The following is a 21,439-nucleotide window of genomic DNA, read 5'->3' as shown; positions in this document are numbered from 1 at the left end:
CAGGACAAATGTCAACAGGACAAATGTCCATGGAAATTAATTGCAAGTACACATACCCATTTCATGCGTGATGGATTATTTGTGGGTTTAGGGTGGGGTGGATAAATATTACATTAAAACTGCAATTTCCTATACATATGCTGTACATTTCTAATAGCTGCAGATATATGCACCCTACAGGTCTGGCTACATTTTCCTATGTGCACACCTAAGCATGTTGGTGATGGGAATGTTACTGCTACATTCATATACATTGCATTTTTATTCGTACATGTTCAGATCTGCCTCTGTTCAGTTACAGCATCCTGCTACTTTTCATTTCTATGGCTCTAGACAACTGTGGATGGTTGGTATTGCATGCACACAAAATATTTGCATATTGCTAAGGTACGGCTACATATCCAACTTGTGGGACACACATATTTCAGCTCCACTTCTATTTTCTGTGCCCCTCTTTTTCATTTCATGCTGTACTGACTGCAGTATAATTTATTCAGGAGTTAATACAACCTTTCTGGTGGAGCCATACCTCTTTCTCACACTCTCACTTCTTTTATATTTACAATTAAGGATGGTACAAGATTCTAGGCTTTATTTACATGTTTTACATGATTACAACTATCCTTTCCCACAGTCTCACTTGTGTCAGGTTTCACAGTTTAAACAGAGGGATATTACTCACACATCTGTTGTACTGAACTTGTGTGGCTGTAATATACTGGCTACTGCAGGTTATGTGCTATTACGTTACAGGTGGAACATCTATCAGATTCTCTCTTACACTGTTACTTGCATTCTTTAATACTAACTGACTACACTGCGCTCTTTTACAAGCTGTCAGGCATTTTTTTTATTTACAGTTACAGGGAGAGGTCTACTACCCTGCCTGGTGGCGCAACTACAGGAGCCTCTCACTATGGGCTCTGCGATTCGCAGTCCGTACACCTGCAGCTGTAACATAAATGAAGTGATATTGGTAAACACATCTACATATTATCAGCTATTTTTATTTCTTAATAAATAATTACATGTAACTTACTCAGTAGTGGGGCGTTGGGCATTTGCTGGGCCTCCTGGATCCAACGGTTCAGTTGGTCATGCTTGCATCTCTTCAGGTCCGCATGGTGGTGCCGGACCTGTTCACCAGTCCTTGGTATTCCTGTGGCACTGGTGAGATCACGAGCCAAATGGTCCCACGCCTCAGCTTTGTACGCACCCCACAGGACCTGGCCCTGCATGAGTTGGGCCTCGTGATCATGGACAAGGAGCCAGACCATATATCTGGACTCCTCAATGCCCCACCGCTGTGCTCGAAAGAAACTACCCTCACCTACACCTGACATTCTGACTACAAGTACTTTCCACAATCAGTTCTGCTGTGTATTCCCGCCTATGGTGCTTATATATGCCGTTTTTCCCGCACTTATGTGTGATTGGCCAGTTTGGAAATGTATCAGCTTCACAAAACCTGCTTTGTCATGCTTCTCTTTGCATTCATTCCTATATAGCTGCTATTTCTGCATTTCTCAGTACAAATGTCCTGGCTTAGTGCTTCTGTACTTTGACTATGGTGCATAGTATCCTGGGTTCGAGTCTCGGAATTGCTTTTTTTTTTGGTCATGTCTGTCTAGACAGGCTGGGAGTTGTGTCTGTGTATAGGCTGTTTTAATTCAGCTTGCTCAACGGTGCCCGCCGGTAAGCTTGTTTGCGTGGAGCTGTGCATCGCGCATACGAGTTACGTTGGTTTAAGTGTCATTTGCCTTTCAGCACGCATATTGCGCTCAGCTCGGCTACCGGCACATGATTGCAGCATGTTAAAGCACTGCTCAACCCCGGGCACTCAGTTTACACTTGGTAAACCACTGCTCACCTATAGGCAGACATACTCAGCTTGTTGGAGCGTAGCTCAGCTATGAGCAGTTCTGCATTATTTTTCTTTTATTGTCTCACATTTCTTCTACCTATATGGTCCATTTCCTTACATTTTACATAATATATGCTTATATATCTGTACATATGTGTCAGGGGATTGTTTCGCTTGTTGGGGCGTTTAGCTCAGCTATAAATTTCGTGGGTATTTCATCTTTTTCCCTTCTCTTTTTCTCTGTCCAGCTTGATACTGTCACTGATGACAGCTTCCAACTTAGTTTTTCTTAAGTGTAGTTTTTGTTTGTGTTTTTATTTTCTTTCTTTCTTTCTCTCTCTCTCTCTCTCTGTCTCCAGATGGTGCAATGAAAGTATTGCATGCGTGGACTGGGAGTACAGGATGCTTTTGTAGGTATCTGCTTATGTCCATGTGATGGCCTCTGCACCAATTGTTAGCCAGCATTTGCTGATTGCATGCAGCCAGTTGTGTACTGATTGCAGTTCTCACTGTGATTTCAGGACAGTGCTATAAAAAGGTATGTGAGATAGGCATTGTCCTTTCAGATTGTAATGGCAGGGACCATGCTGGTATGCTGTGGACACTGTTCTGTGAGTGTAAAGGTTAGTATCTCTCTCATATTTCAGGCTGTGTTGTAGATTAACATTTCTCCATTTATCTCTCCTGTTTCCTGTACTAAGTGTGTATGTAAACTGACACCTACAACTACTACTACTACTGTTAATATGGGTGTGTGTGCTTTCCTGTGGGACTTGTGGTGTAACTGGTATATAGCAGTGGCTCATGCAATTTGTTGCTATGGCTTCAATATTTGTCCTTTACATTTACTCCTTGTATGCCTGCTAGGTGTCTTGACTGTAGTGTGTTGCTGTGGCTTTCCTATTTTCCATGTACATTCACACCTTGGAATGCTTGCTATATCTGATAGGGTGTTACTGCATGCAGTGTGGTCTGGGCCATGCTGTGGGCCTTCACATCTATTAGTGTATTTGATTATGCTGCTGAGCAGGCCTCAGAGACTCTCAGGTGCATCTTTTATCTGCCTCATGGAATGGTACATATCAGTGGGGTACACCCATTCAATTGTCTGGTATTCTGTAGTTGTGACTGTGGGTTATCTTGAACGTATGTATCACTACACTATTTCTGGTGTGCAAGTGGTGCATACTTTCAGTACTTCATAGTCACCATTGCATGTGTTGTAACACCTTTCTGCCTACTGTTTGTATATTTCACAAGAGTCTGTGGGGCATCCCTGTAACTCAGTCACTGTTGCTATGTCTAGGCTATTAACTATTCAAATATGGCAGTGTCATACCTGTCAAGTGTACAGATATTTGCAGGATGTCCACATTTTTGCATCATATTTTAGTCCATATGTCATAAAACAGCTTTTTCTGGCAATTCACTCAGGGCTCAAGTCAGACTACGGTGACACACATTTCATTTACAGACTTTGTACCCTTCCAAAACTCCAAACTAATGCAAAACCTGTTACTCTCTCAACTGTCTAGGTTTGTAGGGGCAATATTTAATATGTGTCCCTGTTTGTGGGCCTTGCTCCACATTTCTTATTACTTAGTCCAGATGTCTTGCTGTATGAGGTTGTGAGGTAGGGGCAGTGATTATCCTGCTGTGAGTATGTGTGTGGCTTGTAAGGTGCTACAGTGACATTATTACCTAGTAGCTACCAACTAGCATGGCTGTTGATGTTCACACACTACTATTGTAGAAATCCACTACATTTGTCAGTAAATATTCATGACCTGCTTTGTGTACTACACATCCTATATTCCCTTTACATTAATTCCTACTATTGCATGATATATTTATTGTAGCTCAATGTTCTTGTATAGCAGTCATGGCTTAGTGGTAAGTCATGCAGCCTACTGTTTCCAAGGTCCTGGGATCGGGACTGACAGTGGGATTTTATTTTGCTTTTGAGCAGTCTACAGGCCTTGTCAGAGTGACTAAGGTACTTTTAAGCAGTTGTAAGCAGGTTAGCGCTGGTTTGCGTGGAGCTCATGCATGCGCACTGGCATTTAGCTTCACGTACACACGCGTAGCTAAGCGCACACCAGCGCACGCCCGCTTACAACTGCTTAAAGTGCTTACTCTGCTCACACCCGCTATTTTCTTTGAAAGAAATGAAAATGGGGAGACAGGAAAGTGGTGAAAAGGGTCACTAAGAGGGTAGGACAGTAGGAAAACAAGCTCGGGATTTGCAGGAAGGGTGTACAAAAGGCCCATAGCTGCCCATTTCTTTATCAGCAACAGCTGTGCATACATGTGTAATTTCGTGTGAAATTTGAACCTTCCACCCTGAGACAGGGGTGAGGACAACAAAATGTGTTGTATAGCCAATTGTAATTACCAGTTAACATGTCCAGCAGACATGTCTAAATGGGCAGCTATGTATGGGGTATAATTTTTTGTGGAAACAGAGTGCCCTTTTTTTTTTTTTTTTTTTCAGGTGAGAGTGGTATGTCAGGTACGGTAGTAGGTATAGTTGGGGAGGTAGGTAGGGAGGTTAACAGACAAGACAGACAAGACGCATACAGGGGTGGTGTATGACACATGTGGGGATACACATTTGACGGGGACGGATGTTGGGATATCTAGAGCCCATGAGCCCACAGATGGCAACAGTGGAACTGACATCCCCACCCATGGGCAGTTGCCACTGTGTCTCACTGCCCAGGACGGGCTGTGCTGGGGCTGTGTAGGCCGGGCAGCAGGCACACCTGTTAGTTGTGCCACCTGCACTGAGCTGACGAGGGGCCCAAGCACAGAGTGCCTGATCTCCTACACACCACAGTCCGGACACTATGGAGGGTGAGTGATCTCCTCCAGCCACGCTTGCAGAGGGGGGACGAGCCTCATCCCCTGCAGCACTTCCACCCGCAGGTGGCACAGGGCCACCGGAGGAGGGTCTGGCCTGGGCACTAGTGCCAGGTGCAGTCGCCAGCTGAGGTGGGAGAGGTGGGTCCGCTGGGGCCCGCCTTCCCTGTTTTTCTGTGTTTTGTAATATTTTAGGATGGTGTGTATTAGTATCAAACAGTACCATTCAGAATTAGTTGTAACAGCATGCATTAGTATTCCCATTAACCAAATACCCATATATTCAGAACATTAAACAGCAGGCATAACACATGCATTATTTCAACAACGGTACACAATCCAACAGCATGCAGGGTTGATTGATGGCAACAGGCCATCAGGTTCAGATGTATGAACAGGGCACATGCATCAACATACGTGCAAATATTTATGAACCAACAGGACAAATGTCAACAGGACAAATGTCCATGGAAATTAATTGCAAGTACACATACCCATTTCATGCGTGATGGATTATTTGTGGGTTTAGGGTGGGGTGGATAAATATTACATTAAAAACTGCAATTTCCTATACATATGCTGTACATTTCTAATAGCTGCAGATATATGCACCCTACAGGTCTGGCTACATTTTCCTATGTGCACACCTAAGCATGTTGGTGATGGGAATGTTACTGCTACATTCATATACATTGCATTTTTATTCGTACATGTTCAGATCTGCCTCTGTTCAGTTACAGCATCCTGCTACTTTTCATTTCTATGGCTCTAGACAACTGTGGATGGTTGGTATTGCATGCACACAAAATATTTGCATATTGCTAAGACGGCTACATATCCAACTTGTGGGACACACATATTTCAGCTCCACTTCTATTTTCTGTGCCCCTCTTTCATTTCATGCTGTACTGACTGCAGTATAATTTATTCAGGAGTTAATACAACCTTTCTGGTGGAGCCATACCTCTTTCTCACACTCTCACTTCTTTTATATTTACAATTAAGGATGGTACAAGATTCTAGGCTTTATTTACATGTTTTACATGATTACAACTATCCTTTCCCACAGTCTCACTTGTGTCAGGTTTCACAGTTTAAACAGAGGGATATTACTCACACATCTGTTGTACTGAACTTGTGTGGCTGTAATATACTGGCTACTGCAGGTTATGTGCTATTACGCTACAGGTGGAACATCTATCAGATTCTCTCTTACACTGTTACTTGCATTCTTTAATACTAACTGACTACACTGCGCTCTTTTACAAGCTGTCAGGCATTTTTATTTACAGTTACAGGGAGAGGTCTACTACCCTGCCTGGTGGCGCAACCACAGGAGCCTCTCACTATGGGCTCTGCGATTCGCAGTCCAGACACCTGCAGCTGTAACATAAATGAAGTGATATTGGTAAACACATCTACATATTATCAGCTATTTTTATTTCTTAATAAATAATTACATGTAACTTACTCAGTAGTGGGGCGTTGGGCATTTGCTGGGCCTCCTGGATCCAACGGTTCAGTTGGTCATGCTTGCATCTCTTCAGGTCCGCATGGTGGTGCCGGACCTGTTCACCAGTCCTTGGTATTCCTGTGGCACTGGTGAGATCACGAGCCAAATGGTCCCACGCCTCAGCTTTGCACGCACCCCACAGGACCTGGCCCTGCATGAGTTGGGCCTCGTGATCATGGACAAGGAGCCAGACCATATATCTGACTCCTCAATGCCCCACCGCTGTGCTCGAAAGAAACTACCCTCACCTACACCTGACATTCTGACTACAAGTACTTTCCACAATCAGTTCTGCTGTGTATTCCCGCCTATGGTGCTTATATATGCCGCTTTTCCCGCACTTATGTGTGATTGGCCAGTTTGGAAATGTATCAGCTTCACAAAACCTGCTTTGTCATGCTTCTCTTTGCATTCATTCCTATATAGCTGCTATTTCTGCATTTCTCAGTACAAATGTCCTGGCTTAGTGTTTCTGTACTTTGACTATGGTGCATAGTATCCTGGGTTCGAGTCTCGAATTGCTTTTTGGTCATGTCTGTCTAGACAGGCTGGGAGTTGTGTCTGTGTATAGGCTGTTTTAATTCAGCTTGCTCAACGGTGCCCGCCGTAAGCTTGTTTGCGTGGAGCTGTGCATCGCGCATACGAGTTACGCAGGTTTAAGTGTCATTTGCCTTTCAGCACGCATATTGCGCTCAGCTCGGCTACCGGCACATGATTGCAGCATGTTAAAGCACTGCTCAACCCCGGGCACTCAGTTTACACTTGGTAAACCACTGCTCACCTATAGGCAGACATACTCAGCTTGTTGGAGCGTAGCTCAGCTATGAGCAGTTCTGCATTATTTTTCTTTTATTGTCTCACATTTCTTCTACCTATATGGTCCATTTCCTTACATTTTACATAATATATGCTTATATATCTGTACATATGTGTCAGGGGATTGTTTCGTGCTTATTTCACTAAAAAAACAAAGATGTTGTTGGGGCTCGAACCATGCTTGCCTCCTCTTGAGATGACATCTCTACCGCTACGCTATTTCTTCTTGGCTTACTTTGCATATTTAGAACTTATATGCTTCTTCACTGACTGCTAACTGTGGTTAAGCGGAGGGCACACCCGCGCAAACGAGCGCACTTACGGGCAAACATTTTTATAATTAGAAAAAAATATATAAATGCTCATTTTTATGTTTTATATGTTTATAGTCTGTGGGGGCATGTGTTGTGTTGTGTTTGTTGACATTTACTTGGGCTCGCTCGTGGGTGTTTACTTTCGGGACTGTGACTCCTCTGGGGGCGTGTCCGTTTCCATGGCTCGCCCTGTGGACATGCCCCCTTCTTTCTTACACGGACCGTGTTAGCCTTAGGTGTGAGTCAGCATGCTCTCATGAATATGCAGAGCATGCTGACATCACTCCGTTTAACTGCAGCCTCCGTGTAAGACTTATAACTCTTACACGGAGGCTTCGTGAATCCTGCCCAAAGAAAATCTCAATGATACATTATTTTTCTCTGTCCACCACAATTATTGTGTAAAATCCAGGATTCAGTGTTACAATCCTTTGACCATTTGATGTTTATATTGAGTGTTTCTGATAGAGGGTTCCTGTTATTTTATTCTTAAAAAAAAAAAAAAAGAAAAAAACATTAATAGGCAGTTTATGTGAATGAATACATAACATCTAAATTATTAATTGAAACCAGCAAACTCATTTTTTCCAAATGGACGTTTATTAAAATTTACTTAGTAAATTCTTATTAATGACTGAATTCATAGCTCCATAAAATGCATCAGGATCAATTGGACAGTTTCTTAGAGACACTCACAATTACAGATACCGTCAAAAATTTTAACTTCCAAAAGTATAAATTATTTATTTATTTATTTGTCTTTGTTGACTGGGAAAAGTCTGACTGGGTAAAATCCATTTTCAGCAGAGGCCCATGAAGAAAAACTTCACATTTAAGTTACACAGTATACACATTTATTATTGCAGGGTAAAAACATCTACGCATGACCTTATTTACATGATTTTTAAATAGTTTTTACCTGAACAATACTTCTAAGATACTAAAGAAGCTAAGCTCATGTCTTCTATAAAACAGTCCTTGTTAATAAGGGAGCATTTACAGAATATGTGCATGCAGGCAGGGACAATTTTTTTTATCTCTCAGAGGAAAGGAAACAACATTTAATAATGGTAATTAACATTATTATGCATAACACATGAAAATATATTGTGGAGACATTACTACCATTATAAATTATTGATTTCTAGTCTTATATATAAATAAATTAGTACAAGCCAGTTAATCATAGTCACTGACTTGCACTTTTGGATTTCAACCATTAGATAAAAATATTGATAACCTGAGACCCAGTAATTAAATTGTTACCCATCAAATGGACTCTGTTACACAGGAATATTGACACAGTTCAAGAAAATGTCATAGATGCTTGGCATAGCTTGCATTTAAGTTGTAATGGGATTAAAAAATACTCCAGAAACTGGGGGAACAGAGAAAAAAACTAAAGATAACAGTAAAAGAATGGAGAAGAGTACATTATATAATTGACCATACAAGAGCGGCTAAAGCTGTGAGAACAGGAATATCCTGGGAATGGCAGATGAATAGACATTGATTTGTGTTGAAAATAATCTCAAAGGCAAGGATTTATTACCTGAAGACTTTTCACAGAAAGTAATCATGAAACAAAACAATTAGATAAGAAAAAAATGTGACCAGAATCATGTGGTATTTTAAGGCTCATCTAAAAGGCGGTGGATCATAAGACAAAAGATTAAATGAGCTAATCATTTTATACTTGAGGACTAGAAGAGGTGTGCTCACAATATTCATTTTAATATATAGCCAGTGACAGGTAAAGTCAACACAGCATGACAGGGAAGAAGCAAGAACAAAAGAAAGAGAGACAAAAAGAAAGGAAGAAATAAAAGATTTATGTCCTTCAAGCTGCTGAAAAGCTCTCACCTTCACTGATACCAAATGAAGGCTGGAAACTGAATAAAAAAACACATGAAAATTAATTTCAATAAAGGATGTACTTCTACTGCTAGATTATAAAAATAAGAGAAAATGATGTATTTTATCTTTATCACTGACGATTTGACTAATGCTGAAGTCCATTTTCACTAGTTTAGCGATATTCATTTATTTATTTATTTTGAGCAGGTGAGTGAACTTGCCATTTAAGAGTTCTCTTCCTTAGGCTTCAAGGATTGAGATCCTTAGAATATAAATTGAAGGCACAAGATAATGCCTTGTCATTCTTGCCAAGCACTGAGGATGAATCTTTTTTTCTAAAATATAATGAGGCTAATGTAACTTTCAGGGATTTCAGAATGAAAAAAGCAAATGTTGAAAGGCTTGATTTTAAACAATTGTATTAATGTATATGTACTTTGAAATATTTTGTAAACAGAAATGGCTTCAAAGAGTTATTTGCTGGTATCATATGAGATATTTAGGTGCAATATTTTGCATGGGAGTTATCAAGTACAAATATTAGTTAGCTGCTGCATTTGACTGACAAGCTTAAAACCTAACAACCATAAAAAAGCTTGAGAGGTATAACTCTAGTTATATTTTTTACTCCCCATGTTTGTATCAAGTTTATTTTTAAATGATGTTAACAAACTACTTGTTTGTATTTTAATAAGAAGTAAGCAGAAGATAGATGCATAATTCTGGAAGGTTCTATATAATGTTTATAACAATCTTTTTCATTACTGGTATTTATTTTTGTATCATTTCTCTGATACTGTGTTTACTGCACCAGGGTTATTTTCCAGGCAGACTTTCAAGTAGAAATGGATCAAGCAATAAGCACCGTCTTACTCACTAAGTAGAAATCATCTCTAAGCAACCTATAAGAAAACGGAAGATATTTACAGTTCCTGAAGCCTTTATGAATAGTTCAAGTTGTCCAGCTAGGGTTTTTCTAGTAAAAATCATATGCATTAAGGTTTTAAAGATAGCTAGTCTGGAGACTACAGAGTGGAGTTTTGTACTCAATACTGGGTTGTATGAATGTGGTGTGAAGTGTTACATTCCTATGTATGGAGTGACTAGATATGCTGTTGTTTTTAGAATATAATATTCATACACTAGTTGAAATTTAAATGATGTCCCACCATTGTTTCATTTTTATGATTTGGTCATTTGTTTTGTAATCAAAATTTAAGTCTACTTTGACAAGACATATCATGACAACTTTATTGACATTAAATTGAAGTTTTTTTTTTTTTTTTATTTTACTGGCATATATTTTTAGATCTTCTCAAAGAGCTTCATTATCTTTTATTGAAGTTGCAATGTAGCACAATTTGCATTTATTTTATTTATTTTTATTTTATTTTATTTTATTTGACATTTGTTAACCAGGTTGGTCCAACTGAGCTAGAAGCCCATTTTCAGTGGAGACCCAAGGAGACAATCTCCAGGAAATTACATACAAATATACATAGATCATAGAAAAATGTATTACGAGTTATACAATACAGTAAAAACAAAAAGTAAAACATGGAATATGCACAAAAAGTTAAGCAAAATACAGTTACAATAAATAAATAAATAGACTGGGAACAATTTATCAAAATCTTTCAATTTCAAATATGTACAATATGTATTTACAGATGAGGCCTGGAATGTACAATATAAAGGCAGATTGGAGTCTATGTACTAGAAGAGTGTCAGTAACAACAGAAATAGATAAACTACATACATAATTACATTGTTTTTAGTTGTACTGGATAACACAGTCATCACACTACTACCTGAGAATAGCTACTTAAAATTTACAGAAAGGCAGATTCAAAGAAATTGACAGAAAGGTAGATTCAAAGAAAAGTAGCCATACAGTTATTCAAGAGGAAGAGAAGTGAGTTAAAGGAGGACAGAAAAAGGATAGAGAGATGGGAGTGTTTGTGTAGGCTCCAAGCAAGGGCAGGAGCTTAAGAGAAAACGTTTTAGCTACTTTTTGAACTGATTGGTATTTGGGATGTTTCTAATACAGTAAGGAAGTTTGTTCCAGGCTAAAGACACATTGTACTTGTAAAGTGGTTTACCAATGTTTTTGTTGGGTTTACATTATGTATGTCAAGGAATTGTTGGTCAGAGCTTCTGAGAGATATAGTGGAGGTGTAGAAGGAAACTAGGGAGAAGAGGGAGTGGCAGGCAGTATGTTTGTGTAGGATGGAGTGTGTGATTTGTAGCTGTAAGGTTAGAAGTTGATGGGGGAATTCTGGACATTGCAGTTGTTTTAATGCAATACAATGGTGTGATTTATAAGGCTGGTTTGTTGCAAATCTGGAGATTAAGTTTATTCAAGTTGGGAAATTAATGTGGATTGTACGTTTGTGAGAATGGAAGTGGCATAGAGAAGGAATGGCAGGAGGAAAGCCCTAGCTGGGGATAGCTTGGCATCTGGTGTAAGGAATTTTTTTGTTTCAATACAGTAGCCCAGTTTTGGATGCGTATTTTTGATACACTAATGAATATGCTGATCAAATTTTAGTTGGTCATCTATTACAGTGCCCAGGAGTTTAGTATTTTGATCAACTTTGATAATTGTGTTATTTAGAAAACTGATTGAAAAGGTGGATTTCTGGTGTGACAGTGATTTTGGTAGGAACAGTAAAAGTTTAGTTTTTTAGGGTTTAGGTTAAGCTGGTTTTCATTAATCCATTTTTCTATGGCAGTGAATGCTTTTTGTGTAAGTGAATGGAGATATGGCATGTCAGAGGTGGTGATAAGGGTTGAATCCTCGGCATACTGGATAAGAGAGGAGTGAACACAGGCAGAGTGGAGGTCGCTGATAAAGATATTGAATAGAAGAGGGCCTAGGATAGAACCCTGGGGGACCTCTGTTTTTACAGACAAGGAAGGGGAGCAGGAAGTCAGCCATCAGAAAGATTGTATTCTATTAGTAAGGAAGCTGGAGAACCACTGCAAAATGGGAGGAGAGAGGTTAAGATCAGTTAGTTTTGTTAGTAGTTTAGAGTGAGGCACTGTATCAAATGCTTTTGATAGGTCAAGGAAAAGACAAGACACTAGTTTATTATCTCTGGCCTCAGCAACTGTATGAGTAAAAGATAAGTGGGCAGTAGCAGTACTGTGGTTTGGTCAAAAGCTGTGTTGGTTACAAGGTTTTCATGGATCAGGTATTTAAGAAGTTGAGAGTTTTTGCATTTTTCAATAATTTTAGAAAGTGGTGATAGGACAACTACTGGTCTAAAGTTAGAGGGGTCTGTGGAGTTACCTTCTTTCTGCAGTGGTATAGTGTATAAAGATTTCCAAATGTTTGGAACAATACCTTCTTGAATAGATCTATTTATTAGTATAGAAATAGGGAAGGCTATGGATTCAGCAGCAAACTTGAGAAAGGGGGGGTAGTTTATCAGCAGATGGGGAGCAGGTTTTAAGTTTATGAAGAAGAGATTTGATATAGGAGGTGTGGACAGGTATAAGAGAGAAATGGTTTTTATTATTATGAGTAGGAGAAGCAGAAAAGTTTGCGGGATTGGAGTTTTGGTAGTATCTAAAAAGTACTTATTAAGCAGTGTAGCAGTCTCCAGTGGTGAGTTATTAGGGAAGGGATTTGGGATTATGGGGTTACCAGGGTGAAGGATATTATTGATAGTGGACCAGAATCTTTTAGGGTTGGAGAGGCGGTTAATTTGTGCTGTATTATAAAAGTTTTTTCTTGTCCTGGTAAATATGATTTTTTGTAAGTTTTCTGATTTCATTGTAATTTTGTTGTAGGGTAGGAGATTTGGTTTTCTGCCAGGTTTTCTAGATGCTATCCCGTTTGTGCATGAGGGAGCAGGCTTCTTATTATAACCATGATGCATAGGTAGCTTTTATCCTAATTTTTCTTTGAGGAGCAAGTAAATCTAAGATGTCAAGGAAAATATGGTTAAATTTTTCAACAGCTTCATTAAGGGTCGGGTGGTGAAGGAAGTATCAGTTAATGGATACCAGTTTAGAGTTAAATGACTCAGTATTAAAGGAGGATAATTTATGGCAGTCTCTGTATATGTGGGATCTAGGTATTTGGCTAGAGTATTTGGTTGCATGTTTGTTTATCAATAACCAAATTTCTATTTTATATCTGATAAGAATAATTAGGATAGAATTGCTCCAGTAAAGACACACGAGGGACTTACTTGCAACCCCCATTTTAAATGGAGACATCACCTTCATCCTGACGTTTTGCATCATGTTGCAAGTCTTTTAACCACTGAGTTATATCTAAATTGCCATTTGATATATTTAATTCTCCAAGCATTCATTTTTGTGGAAATGTATCATATGCCTTACAAGGTCAAGATAAGCAACATGCCCTTATCAATTTTTCATCAAGAACTACTCTTAACCCCTTCAGGAATGCCACACAATTGAGAAGACAAGTGTTTCCCTTTACAAACCTGTAAATGAACTAGTCTAAATATTAGTTACCTATATTGTATATTAGATACGTTCCATAACATGATTTGGCATAGACGTTTGTCAGGTTAATGGACCTAAAATAATTTTGGTCTTATGGGACCCCTCCCACATACACATATGCTCTGAATTGATACCACTACTACCTGTTGCCACAGATCAGGAATGTGTCTACATACTGACATCTAATTTCACATACTTGATAGGCATATAGCAGAGTTATCCTTGATTTGGTATAGAAAACCTCTGGGTATGATTTCTGGTCCCAAGAAGTTTGATATGTATTTTAATTCATTTTGTTTATAGTAGCACTTGTCCGTTGCTATATAATGGATGTTTGGCCAAGTGTATACAAGACTCTGGCATCTCTACAGTTACTATGCAGCCTGCACAATTTTTGTCAGCTTCACTTTGTCTAGCAGCTAGGTCATCCCATCACCATTTGTTTCTAATGTGCTACATTTACAAATTTTGGGTTTCAATGTCCTGTTGTAATTAAGGAGTACCTTATTACAGCATCGATCCTTACAGATCATGCTGAGTTTGAGGTTAGTTAAGCAAGATTCAGTAAGAAATTACTTTATGTAGTATGATGCTGACACAGACATTCCTTCATTATCCAATACTTACTTTATCCTTTTCATGGAAGGTGGAGCCAATCTCGACAAGCAGTGTGCTACAAGGCAGAAAAAAAAAAGTCCTAGAGATGATACCAGTATTTTACAGGATACAAGCTCACTCATTCATTCATACACAACTCAGTGGCTTAATGGCAGTTTAGTTAATCATGAGTCTACTTGAAGGCACATCTTTCGAATGAGGAAGACAACACGAGGACCTGATAAAACACCATGGGATACAGGAAGGACAAGCAGATCTAGCACTGAAAGCATCTAACATGACAGCAGAACCCAACATCCACGAGCAGTGTGAGAGCAATGTTAATTTCTCCATCACCGTGTCACTCTTAATATAGCTGTCTAAAATATAGATTGTATCAAGTGAGTTTCTTTTAAATGCATTATTTCTAAAATACACCTGGAAAACTTTAAAATAAACTGATAAGTACAAGGATGACATTCTTTTTTTCAGAAGGGTAGGCCAGAGATCATTGATATGGTCTGTTTTCTTCATTTTTTTTATAAACATTAAAAGATCTATAGAAAACATTTTTTTTCTGAGAGACAGACTGCCAGATTTATTTATACAAAACTGAGGATCATGTCGTGCTGAAGAGGTTGTGCTCGGTTAATTGAATGAAGAGATGATGATGGATTTTCTACATTGTTTTTAACACTTTACAGTGAGTTAAACATTGGTGATGTTTGTCCAGTAAAGACTGACGATATAGTCAGAGAGAGAAAATGTGACATGAAAAGTGAATGCCATTGATGCTAGAATGTTTGAAGCATTCACTCATGTATTCATGAGTTTATTAATGAGATTAACTAGATCCCTGCTGCTTTTTCATCCATGATCTTGTTATAGCACCTCATTATAAACAATGTTCAAATAATTCAACAAGCACAGACACAATTTACATCAAATAAGACAATACTGGGATCACCTTACAAATTACTTTAACATGTAGCATCATTATGTTCAAAAGTAATATTTTAAAGTATTTCTATATTTGGCCATGTTTATCTCAAACTATATGGGTTTAGGTGAAATAATTTAACAAAGGCATATTTAAACAGTCCTACCTTGGTTTGTGATTTACTGTGGAGTTGACTGGTAAGAGAAGTTTTATTTGAAATTATATTTTATTTGTTATGACTGTTTTTCACTGTTAGTAGGTAGGAGGGGATAGCTTGTTAACAAGATTTACTTTGATTCATATGTTGTTATTTTACCTTTAATTTCACTGCCGTTGTTAGAAAGGACTAGGTTTTAGACAAACAAGCTCTAGTCATCCTAAGGGGCCTATATAGCTATAAATTCACAAAGACTACAGAGAGGAAAGTCCAGAACATATCTAAAAAAGCTTACCTTGGTTTCTGATTTATTGATTTTTTACTGTTAAAAAGAAGTGTGACTGCGAGCCATAGTCAGCAGAAGCTACTGAGTGCCTTCACACATGATGTAAATGAATTCTGTGGTTACTGATTTTGATTATACTTCTACAATATTTGTATTCATTTGAAACTAAATATGGATTCCTTAAATGAGTATGCAATTAATGATTTTCTAATGCACAAATATCATGTACAGTGTAATAAATGCTATGCATATTTAAAGGTAACAGTTGATAACACTGGTGACCTGTGTTCTTTAACTGGCTAGAACTCCCTCTCTTACTTCACTTTAATCAACTAACCATAGCCCACAAAATCCTCCACCATCCAGAAAAAACAGCCCTTAAAGATATTATCCAACCGTACTTTGCATCTAGATCCCTTCGCTCAAACAATAAACTACTCCTTCAAGTCACCAAAGTAAAAAACAAAGCAGGTGAATCCCTCTTCTCCAACTATATCTCCAAACTCTGGAAATCTCTAACCAACCCACTCATAAATACTTCATCATCAAAACAGTTTAAAGTACTCCTAAAAACCCACCTTACAAACTCCTGGCTCTGCTCCTGCCACAGTCCAGGTTAGTCCTACTAAACTCCCTCCAAACCACCTATATTACATCATTCCTGAAACTTTGTGCCCTCTCAACAAACTACACACTGATTCTTATATCAGACTTATTCTCTATCTACTACCAATCCTCAATCACACGGACATATCTTGGTTTGAAAACTCTACTTACTGAAATTAAGTATAACCCCTCAGAAGGTGTTGTGTCTTTCGGCTTTTCCAGGTTAGGGGTCGCCATAGCGGAACTCCGGTCCGCTAATGATTGGCAGTAGATTTTTACGTGCCAAGTTGCCGGCCCTGATGCACAACCTTCAACGAAGGTATGCCCATTCACGCATGTCTCCACACAGAAGGTGCTCTAGCTGAGAATTGAACAGGACAATGTCTTGCTGTGAGGCAACAAAGCTACCGCAGCACCACCACTGAAGGCATTAATTGTTGATTTCTAAAATTCCTATGTTTTTTGTCCAGTCTATCAACCATTACTGTTGTAAATAGTCCTATTATAACTACCTGCTCTGTGTTAGAAAATGTATTGATACATGAGAATATGTAGCAATTTAATGTCTTTTAGTATGTGTTAACTATGCCATGTACTAATTTTATTGTACTGTTTAATATCGGAGCTTTTCTCCCCGGGCCTCCTCTTAAACAGGATACATGTCCAGATGGACTCTCCTGGTTAACAAATGTAAAATAAATAAAAATAATAACATAATAATAAAAGATGTATGATTTGCTTATCATTGTTAGAAGTAAATCTAGACTTGATGATGATTGCACTTGTGCAATTGGCATGGCTTGGAGAACTGTTGTTTCATATATTAATGACTGGACTGGTGAGATAAATAATATTAGACAAAGAACAAATAGTAAGCATTTAGGAAATGATGGATTTATTGTCTGTAAAGATCATTCAACCCCTATAAAACAAGACGATGCCCCTGACAAGTTTGGAATTCTGGGTGCAATTATTCAGCAATCTGAGGATCCGGATTGTTTAGAAGGAAACAAAAAAAAAAAGAAAGAAAGGAAGAAGTTCACAACAAATAACAAGGAAGAAGAAGAAACTGATTAATGTCTGTAAAGTAAAGAGAATATGTACTAAAAAGGACACTGCTTTGTTGTGTAACACACAGGTTACATGGAATGATAATATTTTTCTATCAGAAAACATTCGGTCTACAGAAAAAGGCATAGTTTTTCCAAAAGAGAAGCCAGAAAAGAGGCATGGAGCAGGTGAAAAGGAAGAAATCAAAACTGAAGGTGGAAGGATTGAAGAACAGTACAGTGAGAAAAAAGAAGAGAAAGACATATGTTGACTACATGGCTCAAGCTGTGGATTTACAATGCCAGCTGGATGACAATTTAATACACAATGAAAACAGTGGAATTAATAAGACTAATAGTGATGAAGCTCTATCCTACATAACAACTGATAGAGCAGATATTGTTTTATTAGAAGTTGAAGATTCTTCAGAGCTTGTCAGCAAAGATATTCTTATAATTAGAGATTCGGTTATTAGAGTAACTGATACTTATATTTGCAGAGAAGATAATCAACTTTGAATAGTGTTATGCTGGCCAAGAGCAAAAAGAGAAGATGTGAGACAAGCCTTGGAATGCCTTAACATAAGGAAGTATGGATCTGTTTTTATTCATGTCGGTGCAAATGATCTCATCCGCAGTGATTCTCTGACTGTTAGTAGGGGACTGACAGCCCTCTTAGATAGTATTGTTTGTACTGGTGTTAAGATGTATTTTTCATAAATCTCCTATAGAAAGGCTAGTCAGGCCACCGTGAATGAAAAGATTATTTGGGTAAATATGTATATGGAAAAAATGTCCTGTTTTAAAAACTGGGAATGTGTAGAGCATCCAAGCCTAGTTTTGGGCAAAAATGCATTCAGACAGGATGGCATGCATTTGTCAAGATTAGGGAAGAGAATTTTTGTAGCAGATATTTTGTCATATTTTACAGAAACTAGGCAGGATTTTTGCCAGATCAAACATTTTAAATTTCACAGATAGCAACATTTGATGCATCTCTCATGGTTGTTAATGGTAGTAGCATTAATAATACATGTTTTTTAATGGAAAGTTTGCTAAGTTCCCAAAAGATTGATGTTGTTATTGTTTGTGAAACATGGTTAAAGAACAATGGCTGGAAACCAGTTCTGTCAGGGTATAAATGTTTTTACTATAACAGACATTCTAACAAAAAATCAGGTGGAGGTGTTATGATAGGGACTAAAGCTAGTTATGAAGGCTGTGATTATTACATGTTCGATGATAACACCAATACTATAGACTGTGTAAGGTTAATTACAGACTATATGGAAGCAAAACAGTCACTATGTAAAACTAACTGGAATAAGGTGCTCAGTAGAAAAACTGCAGATGGAATGTGGAAAGTTTTGAAAGAGAAGTTGAGTGCAAGAAATCAAAAAAAAAATCTTTAACATCAGGATCTAAGCATACAACCTCAGGGGGATATATTTCCATAAGCACAAGATATCTGATTAAGGTGAGAGACAACACATTTAAGAAATGAAAGAGAGGTCGAATGACAACTTTGAAAATTGAAATAAACAAGCTGGACAAGCAGATTACACATAGTGTGAGACAATGTCACGAAGAATTTGAAGAAAATTTACATAAAGATATTGAGCATAATAGGAAACCTTTTTACAGATACATAAGAATAAGACATGGAAGGAGTAAAGACATACAAATTGATAAACTGTGTACAGATTCTATTCTCAGACACAAAAGATTATATAAATATATATATATATATATATATATATATATATATATATATATATATTTTTTTTTACAAAATCTTATGCAAAACTGTTTGGCTCCACAAAAGGGGTGATAAGTTGTCCCAGTGACATCTAGGTGACCTCAGGTACCGGAATTAAATTAGATTATACTGAAAAAGATCTGCATAAACTGGATCCAAACAAAGCACAGGGAGGAGATGTTATTAGTAACACTGACCTTATAATACTTCATTAAGAACTTACAGTACCATTATATCTATTATTCACTAAGTCATATAAATATGGAGAGATTCCTCAAGATTGGAGACATGCACTTATTAAACCTATCTTTAAGGGAAAGGAGATTAGAACAAACCCAGATTCATATAGATTGTTAAGTCTACTTTCATGTTGTAGAAAAATAATGGAGAAGGTAATATTGGATAAGTTAATGGCAGAACTGGGTAGGTTGGAACTTGAAATATCAGCATGCATATGTTAAAATAGCTCTATTACTACCTGTAACATGATGTTCTATAACAATATAATAACAGCTATGAATGAAAAATTGTATTGTGATGTAATTTATATAAATTTAACTTCAGCATTTGACAGGATCATACACAAAACATTGATTGATAAATTAGAACAACTGGGTACTGATGCACTCAATAATATAGCTGCATGGCTTACAAATAGGACATGGCAAGTATACAGGAAATGTACAGGTGAAATCCTTGTTTAAGGTCAAGATGTCCCACAGAGCTCTGTCCTAGGCCCTTACTTGTTTCAATTGCATCTTTCAGACCTACATTATTCATCTGATGTGTTCTACAGTCTATAAGCAGGCAACCTGAAACTGGGTAAACTGATTACATGTGTTACAGATAAGGCATGTTTGCAAAATAGCTTGACTAAATTGATCACTTGGGCACAGGAGAATAATATGCTGATAAATGCATAAAAAAAATAAGAATATGAGATTTGGAAGACATACATTGAAAGGTGAATATTTAATACAGCACACAGTGATTGAAACTGTAGACTCATTTAAAGACCTATGTATATGGGTAGATCAAGCTATGAATTTTTCTAATCATATCAACTACTTGGTTAATGATAGTTATAGAACTATAGGCTGTATAAAAAAGATTTATGAAGTCCACAAAATCAAAAATGATGAAGATGTTGTTTGTTAGTTACATTAGACCCTAAAGTGAGTATAGAATAACAATATGGAAACACTATAAGAAAACAAGCATAAGTAAACTGGAAAGAGTACAAGAGAAATATACAAAGGGCATCCATGGATGTGAAAATGAAAGACTAAAATACCTGAATTTGTACAGTGTGTCTTACAGATATCTAAGAGGAGATGTTATTCAGCTATATAGGGCATTTAGAGACAACTACCTCTGGGAATGTTTGGGGTTATCAAAAAGTACACAAGAATCATCAGACAACCTATGTAGAAGATGAGAGAAAAGGTGTTGGATAGATTATAGAAGAATACAAGAAGGATGCGTCATGTTCATTAAATGATTTATACAAATCAGTGCATAACAAGATAATATATTCCCCATTCTGAAGGAGGTATGGACCTCCTTGAAATTGATTACATGTATAGATCTGCAATCGTGGGAGTGTATATATATATATATATATATATATATATATATATATATATATATGTGTATATATATATATATATATATATATATATATATATATATATTTATATATATATGCTAACCTCACAAGACCCTAACATAGTGGCAGTTTTGAAACATGAGGAGAATAAATCTAAGAAGATTTCCCTTCTTAGTCTAGCAGAAACATATTGGTATCAAGCAGGAATGGAAATCAAACCGAAAGTAAATAAAAATCAGGCAGCAACTGAATGTGACAAAAAACAAAAGAAAGAATATAAGGTGAAGGGTCAGATGAGAAGGCATGAAATGTGGAAGATACATAAATATGATTGTAAGTATAGAAAACTCCTGGAGCAACCTCATGTTGATCAGGATCGAACATAGGAATGGTTAAGGAGAGGCAAATTCAAACCAAAGGATAAAAGGTTAATATTGGTAGCCCAAGATAGTGGGCTACATACACGTTGGTTTACAAAGTCCATTGAACATGTGGGATAAACAGATAAATGCACGTTTTGTAAAACAGAATTGGAAACAGTTGCATAACTTGTTGCTGATTTTGACATACTAATGGCAGAAGGACTGTATATTGAAAGACATAATAATGTGGCAAGACTGTTGCACTGTGGTCTGTGCAAACATTATAATATTGAAGAACCTGAAAAACACTGGAAACATCAGCCTCAAAGCCTCCGAGAAAATGATGAAGTTTACATCACATGG

Source organism: Protopterus annectens, chromosome 10.part0, assembly GCF_019279795.1.
Source record: "Protopterus annectens isolate FY-2018-M chromosome 10.part0, PAN1.0, whole genome shotgun sequence".
In the NCBI taxonomy this organism is placed as follows: domain Eukaryota; kingdom Metazoa; phylum Chordata; order Ceratodontiformes; family Protopteridae; genus Protopterus; species Protopterus annectens.
This window is presented reverse-complemented; position numbering follows the sequence as displayed.